Source organism: Staurois parvus, unplaced genomic scaffold (genome assembly GCF_062004578.1).
Source record: "Staurois parvus isolate SC_StPar_1 unplaced genomic scaffold, SC_StPar_1.0 ptg000006l, whole genome shotgun sequence".
Taxonomy (NCBI): Eukaryota; Metazoa; Chordata; class Amphibia; order Anura; family Ranidae; genus Staurois; species Staurois parvus.
Window position 1 is genome coordinate 3661571 of NW_028317802.1, and position 10059 is coordinate 3671629.

Genomic DNA, 10059 nt, shown 5'->3' on the forward strand with positions numbered 1-10059 from the left:
AAGGAACTGTCAAAGAAATAGCGGAGCTCTCTGCAGGGACACTTTTTGCTGGTGTGGAATTCCTCTTCTTCTTCATTCTCTTCTTCTTCATCCTCTTCTTCTTCCTCTTCTTCATCCTCTTCTTCATCTTCTCCTTCTTTTTTCATCCTCTTCTTCTTCTTCCTCTTCATCCTCTTCTTCTTCTTCATCCTCTTGTTCTCCATCCTCTTCTTCTTCTTCTTCATCCTCTTCTTCTCTTCCCCTTCTCCTTCTTCTTGATCCTCTTCTTCTTCTCCTTTTTCATCCTCTTCTTCTTCTTCCTCTTCATCCTCTTCCTCTTCTTCCTCTTCTTCTTCATCCTCTTCCTCTTCTTCTTCTTCCTCTTCTTCTTCATCCTCTTCTTCATCTTCTTCATCCTCTTCTTCATCTTCCTCTTCTTTTTCATCCTCTTCTTCTTCATCCTCTTCTTCATCTTCTTCTTCATCCTCTTCTTCATCTTCCTCTTCTTCATCTTCCTCTTCTTCTTCATCCTCTTCTTCTTCATCCTCTTCTTCTTCATCCTCTTCTTCATCCTCTTCTTCTTCATCCTCTTCTGCTTCTTCTGCTTCTTCTGCTTCTTCTTCTTCCTCTTCTTCTTCATCCTCTCCTTCTCCATCCTCTTCTTCTTCTTCATCCTCTTCTTCTCTTCCCCTTCTCCTTCTTCCTCTTCTTCTTCATCCTCTTCTTCATCCTCTTCCTCTTCTTCTTCTTCTTCATCCTCTTCTTCTTTTTTCTTCTTCTTTTTGTCTTCCTCTTGCAGGTCACTGCTCATGCGCAGATTATTTTTATCGGTAAAAGATCGGCCGATTTGCCCATCATTGCCGCGAAAATCGGCCGATCGGCAAAATCGGCCGATTTTTTTCCAACTTTACTGAAAAAAAAAATCTGCCGAAATACCGAAAAACGGCCAAACATTTGGCCCACTAACGATCCGAAAATTGGCCAATTTTATTTTCATTAGACCCATCTATGGCCTGCATAAGTCGCTGATTGCCGTCCTTACTAGTATAAAAAAAAATAAAAATAAACATTCCAGTATATATACTGCCATTTGTAGACACTATAACTTTCATGTAAATCAATTAATTTACATATTGGGATTTTCTTTTAGCAAAGACATGTAGCAGAATACATTTTGGTCTAAATTTATGAAGAAATTAGAATTTTTTAATTTTTTTATTAAATATGTTTTATAGCAAAATGTCAAAAATATGTCTCGTTTTTTTTCAAAATTGTTGAATTTTTTTGTTTATGGCACAAAAAAAACCGCACAGGTGATCAAATACCACCAAAAGAAAGCTCTATTTGTGGGAAAACAAATTACATAAATTTAATTTATGTACAGCATTGCATGACAGCGCAATTGTCAGTTAAAGTAATGCAGTGCTGTATCACAAAAAATGGCCTGGTCATGAAGGGGGGAAAATTCTCTGGCGGGCAAGTGGTCTACTCTAGAGAATTTTAACCTCCCTGGCGGTATTCCCGAGTGTAGCTCGGGGTAAAATTTCAGTATCAAGAGCGGTAACCCCGAGCTACACTCGGGCTTATCATGCGGCATTGCTCAGGGAGTCCCTGCAGCGCTTACCTTGTCCTTCGCTCCCGCGATGTGTCCCCTGCAGCGTCCCCGGCCATCTCCACCGGCCGATGCCGGCATCCGGCTTCTGTGTTCCGGTCCCTGTGACGTCGGGACGTACGGGTGCCGGAACCGGCGGCAAATTTGAAATTTTAAAAAAAGTCATTTTTTTAAAAATGATTATTATATAGTAAAACATTGCTGTTTCAATGCATTTCACATATATTTTGTCCCTACTGCTTTGTCCTGTGCCCTGCCTGCATTTTGACTGTTCTTTCTGCCTGGAAACGTCCCTTTATGTCAAAAGCGGTTTTAGACCAGCTAGAGAACAGCGATAGTAAATTAGAACTACTTGCAGAATTTGCGTGATAATGATTTGTGGGGAAATTCGTCCTCAGACACTGAAAACGATTTTGCGACTTTGCTCAGTGATGTGCAAATTTGCCTCTGTATTTCAAATTTCAGTGTTTTTGGTTTGATTATATTATTGAATTAAATTTATTATTATTATATTATTATTTTTTATGATTATTAAATTATAATTTATGATTTTGTGTTTCAAGTTTTATCATATCCGGAATGTTTACTAGACTCTTGTTCGGACAGATTTCAGTGAGTTATTCCTAAAAATTACAGCCTACAATAAAAAACTACATATTTCCATGCAAAAAAATGGTACCGCTTTCAGCACCAAAAATCGGAAATAATCATACCGCCGAGGAGGTTAAACAAATCACAAAAAATCTTTGCTATGGACCAACAAAGTTACAATAGGGATATACTGTAGTTTGCTCCATACCATGCATGCAAGTTTTGCTTTGATTCACTTTGTGTAGTATTTCCATTCATTGTGTTAAAACAAATACATAGCATGCTTAAACTAACTGTTCAGACTTTCACTCTTTACCTCACCCCTCCCGCGTTTAGATCTCCTGCACCCTCCACCCCCACCTCTTTCCTCTGCAGAATTTGAGAATATGCCAGCTGATTTCTTCCAGCCTCTGAATGTCATTAATGCATCCGGGGAGAGGACTGAAATTATGAGCAGAGTGTGACAAACACGTCTAGCTCCCAAAATAGCCCTAGCACCTGTGGGGTAGGGTAGAGGAGCAGGTCCCTGTGCACCCCCCTCTAAGGTTTATCGTGCTGAGATAATTATTGATCTGGTGTGTGCAGCTGGTAAAAGCTTTAACCTTTACATTAAAAAGACACTGTGGGCTTCAATCAGATCACAAACACTTTTTAAGAAAGCCTGGCGCACGAGTAGCCCAGGGTAGCTGTGGGATGCGGAGAATGTTAATATTGCACTCTTTGGGAGCTGATAAGAAAATAAAACGTTTTGCAGAAAAGCACAGAGCCCAAAAGGGTTAAGTCACTTTCTGCCGGTATTTGCATATGAACTGCATTTTAATCATGAGCTTTTAGTAAGTGTTTCCATAATCAACTGAAAAAATATTCCATGTCACAAGAGGCAGGCAGCTACAGACCCAGACAACACTATGCCAATGTAAATGTCCATCCTGTGTAGCCATATTTCTATCCATATGTATATAATGCGCAACACTTTAGTCTAGTGCAGGGGTCTCCAAACATCATAAGCAAAGGGCCAGTTTACTTTCCTTCAGATTTTAGGGGGGCTGGACTGTGGACAGCGGGAATAGAATTTCTTTCTTGCATCAGGAGAAGTAAACAGTGTCCCATCTTTGGTATTGGGGGGGGGGGGGGTAGTGCCCCATTGTTGGTGTCAGTGGCAGGAATTATGCCCATTGTTGGGTTTTAGTGGGCAGAATAGTGTCTCCTATCTGTGGGATGACTAGTGCACCAAGGGCCGGATAAAGACAAGCAAAGGGCCGCATCTGGTCCCAGGGCCACAGTTCGGAGACCACTGGTCTTGTGCAATGCTTGTCAAGTACTAGGTGCAAAAGTTCTCATGCTCTAAAGATAGTTTAACCATTTATTTAAAAAAATATTTGACAGTTCCCTTGTTATTTTTTTCTTGAGCTCTGTAAGCCCCAATACTAAAAGTTAAAACTCAGTTCCGATTTTTAATTAAAGTGTTACTCACGCACAACAGTAAAATCAGTCTGTAAAGCATGCTTGTTATACTCTCTGTGGAACCTCCTCTTGTTCAAATGTCCACCTGATAAGACAGACTGAACCTGTAGCCACATGCACAGTTTAGTTTGTATTGAGAGGTTTTTTTTTTCCTTGGGAGAGTGCATGTGATCAGCACTGTCCAGACAGAGGTCAGGGGTTTTGCATCCTCCTAGAGCAGAAAGAAAACTCCTCCTACAAGCTTTAATCAGTGCTTTGCTGAAGTCACAAGACTGCTCTAATTGCTGATGAGAAAAGGCATTTAGCAGTTTATTTTTACTAAATTAATTGCATTTCCATGTTGTGTGTACTGTGGGAGAGCAGATATAGTGATTGCAGGGTCCTGGGTTTAGTATCACTTTAATAATAATATGGGTGTATGCAATTACACGATTTTAACTTGCTTGATTAGGGCCACTCTCAAATAAAAAGCTACCACTTTGTTTTTACGTCCCTTGTGTGTAGTCCTAGCTCTCCTGGCAGGTAGTGGAACCCATGCTGTAAAATACTCTCTATTGCAAATAACTGATGCCTGAGTCTTTAAAAGAACAGTATACAGCAATGGCCAAAAATGTTGGTACCCCTGCATTTCTGTCAGATAATGCACCACTTTGTCCAGAAAATTGTTGCAATTATAAATATTTAGGCATTCTCATGTTTATTTATTTTGTTTGTATTGGTATCACCCAAAAAAGTGGAGAAACAAAAAGCCAAATCTGACATTTCAAGCAAAACTACAAAAATGGACTGGACAAAATTATTGGCACCTTCTCAAATTTGTGAGAAATAATTGCATTCCAAGTTTGTGATGCTCCTGTAATTTGTAATCTAACTCACCTGTATCAATTAACAGGTGCTGACCAGGGGCGGACTGACAACTCATTGGGCCCCCAGGCAATAGGGGATCATGGGGCCCCTGTGTCCTTGCCTAAACTCAAAAAAGCCTATGAAAAAGGTACCAGTGGCATCTCATGGGGCCCCCTACTGACCCTGGGCCCTCGGGCAGTGCCCGAGTTTACAAATGGTCAGCCCGCCCCTGGTGCTGACAATGTAGAAATAACACTGGCAACCAGTTAAAATGATGAAAAATTGACTCAACCTTTCTGTTGTCTGTCTCTGTGTGCCACATGGAGCACAGAGAAGAGAATAAGCTGCAAAGAATTGTCTGAGGATCTGAGAACAAAAAGTTTGGTAAAGCATGGACAATATCAAGGTTACAAGTTCCTTTCCAGAGATCTTAATGCTCTGTGTCCACTGTGCGCAACATTGTCAAGAACAGCCCATATCACTGTAGCTAATCTCTCTGGATGCGGACAAAAGAGAACAATTGATTAAAGATTGTAACAAAGAATTGTTAAAATAGTGGCTAAAGAACCTCAATCAACGTCCAGGCAAATTCAAGCTGACCTTCAGGCACAAGGTACACATATATACACATACATTGCAATCTGATTGAAAAGGGACACTATGGTAGGAGACCCAGTAGGACCCCACTGCTGACACAGAAACATACTGTTAGAAAGCCAGATTGGAGTTTGCCAAAACATACCTGAGGAAGCCAAAATCCTTTTGGGAAAATGTGCTGTGGACAGACAGAACAAAATTACAGCTCTTTGGTAAAGCCCATCATTCTACCATTTTCAGAAAAAGAAATGAGGCATTTCTAGAAAAGAAAACAGTCCTTACAGCCAAACATGGAGGATTACTGATGGTTGCTTTGCTGCTTCAGGCACTGGATGTCTTGACCGTGTGCATGGCATTATGAAATCTGAAGACTACCAAATAATTATGGGGTATAATGTAGAGCCCAGTATCAGAAAGTTGGGTCTCCGTCAAGTCATGGCAGCAGGACAATGACCCAAAGCACATGTCAAAAAGAACCCAGAAATGGTTTCAGACAAAGCGCTGGAGAGGTCTGAACTGGCCAGCAATGAGTCCAGATCTCAATCCCATGGAGCACCTGTGGAGAGATCACAAAACAGCAGTTGGGAAAATGAACCCTTCCAATCTGAAATACCTGGAGCAGTTGGCAAAATAAGAGTGGTCCAAGAAGGTGTAATAAACTCATTGATGGTTACACTTTTTATGTCATACCAATACAAAGAAAGAAACATGAGAATGCCTAAACATTTGTAATTGCAACAATTTTCTGGACAAAGTGGTGCACTATCTGATAGAAATGCAGGGGTGCCAATATTTTTGGCCATGATTGTATGTATATGTGTGTATATATATATCATATATATATGTATATGTGTATATATATATATATATATATATATATATATACATATAATGGCAAAAGTTCAGGTTTGTATTTATTTAAGCATAAAAATGAATGTCAAAGGTGTAAAAGCAGGGGTAGCATAATGAACATTTTCCTCTTACACTTACAAACTTCAAAGACAAATGAGCATGTAAGTCATAAACGTTTGAAGTTTTTAAGTGATTTTTTATTTATTTTAATAAATCATTTGAACTTTATCACACTATCTGGAGTATTATCCTTTTTGACCAAGTACACAGCGAAGCACAAAAAGGGAGAAAAAATGGACCATGTGGCCCGGGGGCTACAGGTTGAGCACCCCTGTGTTAAAGAGTGAAGCCATCCTTACATCCAGCTTTTCTGAAATAACTGCTGCTTTACCAAGCTATTGCACAAGATTGTCCATTCTTGGAAGATAGATTGGAATTACAGGCTAGGTTTAGGTGAATTGTGCACACAACTTAGTCCTTGTGCACATTGGCAGTTTGGCTGATGTGTTTCAAATTTGAGGTACTGGAGGCACAGGTGCAGTGATCTGGGCATATGACCCTGAGCATGTATGGCCCTAAGTGCTGCTAAGTACAGCATTCATCCATGACATATTTCCGCCTGTCATAAATTTTGATGAGCAGCTGATAGCGGGGCTGGACGTTGATGCAAATGGGTGAAATGGTTCATATGCATGAGACTTTATGCATACAGTAAATCAAACTGATTCAGTTGATACAGATGATTGATGCAGCTAATGAAATTGAAAAATGTCAACATTAATGTTTACTACCCATGACTGGTTTGGTAAAGCAAAATTGGTAGCAATGGACTCTTGGCCATGTGTTGCCTAGCTCTGACTCTGTTGCAACACTGCTGGCTTTTTTCACCCTTATTGCAATGAGAGCAGCATCACCATGATATGCTTACAAAGGTTTTACATTTTACTGTAGGAAGCATTTAAAAATATGGGGACCTGAATTATGCCAGCATGGTAGCTATCTGGCTAACTGAAAATATGAAGCTGAAATGCTAGTTCCCTGACTGCCAAACTAATTCAGTGCTTTCTGAGTCACTGACCCAGAATGAGTATGCAGAACAGGAGTTCTATATTTAGTCTGCCTTTAGACTGCTTGTTGAGTGCTGGTTCTGGGTCAATGACTTATGTATTACTGAAACCAGAGACAGTCAACTAGCAGGCATGGAAATGGCAAGTCACATACAGTATTTCTCCATGTGAAGGTTTCCTTTAAGGAAACCTGTGCTAAGATACATAAGAAGTCATTGCAGACCTCTCCTTCTGAAAAAAAGTTTTCTGGTTGTCGTGACTTTTGACTTTTTGCTATAAAACATATCCAGTAAAAATATGTCCCACTGGGTGGGAAGTGACTAACTGCCACTGACATCCTCAGTGACACTAATACAGTGATCAGTGCTAATAAGAAGCACTGTCACTGTACTAATGACACTGGGCAGGAAGGGGGAGATCAAAGGGTTAACACTGTGCTGTGTTGTGCTTTACATAGTGTGCTGTGTGTGTTTTACTGTGTAGACAAGCTGCTTTGAATTGCTTTGCTGTGCAGAGCAATACAAAGCAGTCTGTTCATGCTGACAGGGAGAGATCTGTGTTTTTTACACACAGACCTCTCCCCTGTCAGTTCTGCCGACGATCACTGAGTCCTGGCTGAGAATTGGCTGTCTGGATCCGGTGGTTGACATGTCAAGGAGCCAATAGCGGTGCTGGTAGGGAGCACACGTGCCCCCTACCCAGAAATGCAAATCATGTACATATACAGTTGTGTTCAAAATAATAGCAGTGTGTTGAAAAAAGTGAATAAAGCTCAAAATCCTTCTATTAGCTTTTATTTCCATACACACAAATGCATTGGGAACACTACACATTCTATTCCAAATCAAAACATGAAGAAAAATATATCAAATTTATGTTGTTCCTCTAAAAAAATTGAAGAAAAGTGAATATTAGACTGTTCTAAAAAAATAGCAGTGTTTGTATTCTTTTTTTACAAACTCAAACATTCACTATATAAACTGAAAAATGTTTGAAGATTTTGATTTCCTTTGAATCACTTAATTAATATTTAGTTGTATAAGCACTGTTTCTGAGAACTGCTGTACATCTGTGTTGTATGGAGTCAACCAACTTCTGGCACCTGTGAACAGATATTCCAGCCCAGGATGATTGGACTACATTTCACAGTTCTTCTCTATTTCTTGGTTTTGCCTCAGAAACTGCATTTTTGATGTCACCCCACAAGTTTTCTATTGGATTAAGATCCGGGGATTGGGCTGGCCACTCCATAAAGTCAATCTTGTTGATCTGGAACCAAGATGTTGCATGTTTACTGGTGTGTTTGGGGTCGTTGTCTTGTTGGAACACCCATTTCAAGGGCATTTCCTCTTCAACATAAGGCAGCATGACCTCTTCAAGTATTCTGATGTATTCAAACTGATCCATGATCCCTGGTATGCGATAAATAAGCCCAACACCATAGTATGAGAAACATCCCCATATCATGATGCTTGCGTAACCATACTTCACTGTCTTCACAGTGTACTGTGGCTTGAATTCAGTGTTTTGGGGTCGTCTGACAAACTGTCTCCGGCCACTAGACCCAAAAAGAACAATCTTACTTTCATCAGTCCACAAAATGTTGCGCCATTTCTCTTTAGGCCAGTCAATGTGCTCTTTGGCAAATTGTAACCTCTTCAGCACGTCTTTTTTCAACAGTGGGACTTTGCGGGGGCTTCTTGCAGATAGCTTGGCTTCACATAGGCGTCTTCTAATTGTAACAGTACTCACAGGTAACTTTAGACCTTCTTTGATCTTCCTGGAGCTGATTGTTGGCTGAGTCCTTGCCATTTTGTCTATTCTTCTATCCATTTGAATGGTAGTTTTTCGCTTTCTTCCATGTCTTTCAGGTTTTGGTTGCCATTTTAAAGCATTTGCAATCATTTTAGCTGAGCAGCCTATCATTTTCTGCACTTCTTTATATGTTTTCCCCTCTCCAATCAACTTTTTAATCAAGGTACGCTGTTCTTCTGAACAATGCCTGGAACGACCCATTTTCCTCAGAATTTCAGAGAGAAATGCACTGTAATCAGCATGTACAACATTTGCTGCCTTCCTTCCTTAAATAAGGGCAATAATTGCCACCTGTTTTTCAAAGAATGAATGACCTCACTAATAGAACTCCACACTGCTATTATTTTGAACATGCCCCTTTCAAGTAGTGATTCAATTACACAGAATCAGCAGCATGCATGTCATGACTGTTGGGTCTGTTGGATTTCTATTACTCTATTACACCTGCTAGTAAATTATTTGCCATGTAGAAATATCATTTCTACCAAAAACATTGATCAGGTTAGTGATGTCTGACTGCTATTATTTTAAACACAACTGTATATAAAAGATTTTGTGCATCCCTGTTACCCCGTAGCAGTACTTCTGCTATAGAGCAGTTGGGAAGTGCTTAAATAACAAACATGTCATACTTACCTGCTTTGTGTAATGGTTTTACATACAGCAGCCTCAATCCTCCTCTTCTCCGGTCCCTTGCCAGCGCTCCTGGCCCCTCCCTCCTGTTGGATTCCCCCAAAGCAAGCAGCTTGTTTTAGAGGCACCCGAGCAGGTGCACTCCCAAGCTGCAGCTCTATGTGTCCATTCACAAGCAGCAGCTCCCACTGCTGCCTCAGCCAATCAGGAGAGTCCCTGGAGAACCAAGGCTGTCGTGGACATCGCTGGATTGAGATGGTGCTCAGGTAGGTGTTGGGTGGGCTGGTTTGCACAGAAGATTTTTTACCTTCATGCATACAATGAATGAAGGTAATAAACCTTGAGCCTTTAGAACCACTTTCACATTTCTTCCCTATAACATAGCAAAGCTACACTTTTGGAAGCTGCCTTTTTTCCTGCTAAGGTATGTGTATTTTTGTCTATCCTGTCCTGAGATCTACAAAGGCCTCTAATACACATTGTGGTGAGTGACACCACTTATAGTTAACACAGTAGTGTGCACTCTCCATTCCACTCTGCTGATTGGACAAACAAAATAACAGACACAGACTGATGAAATCATCTCTCTGGGTTTTTCTTCTA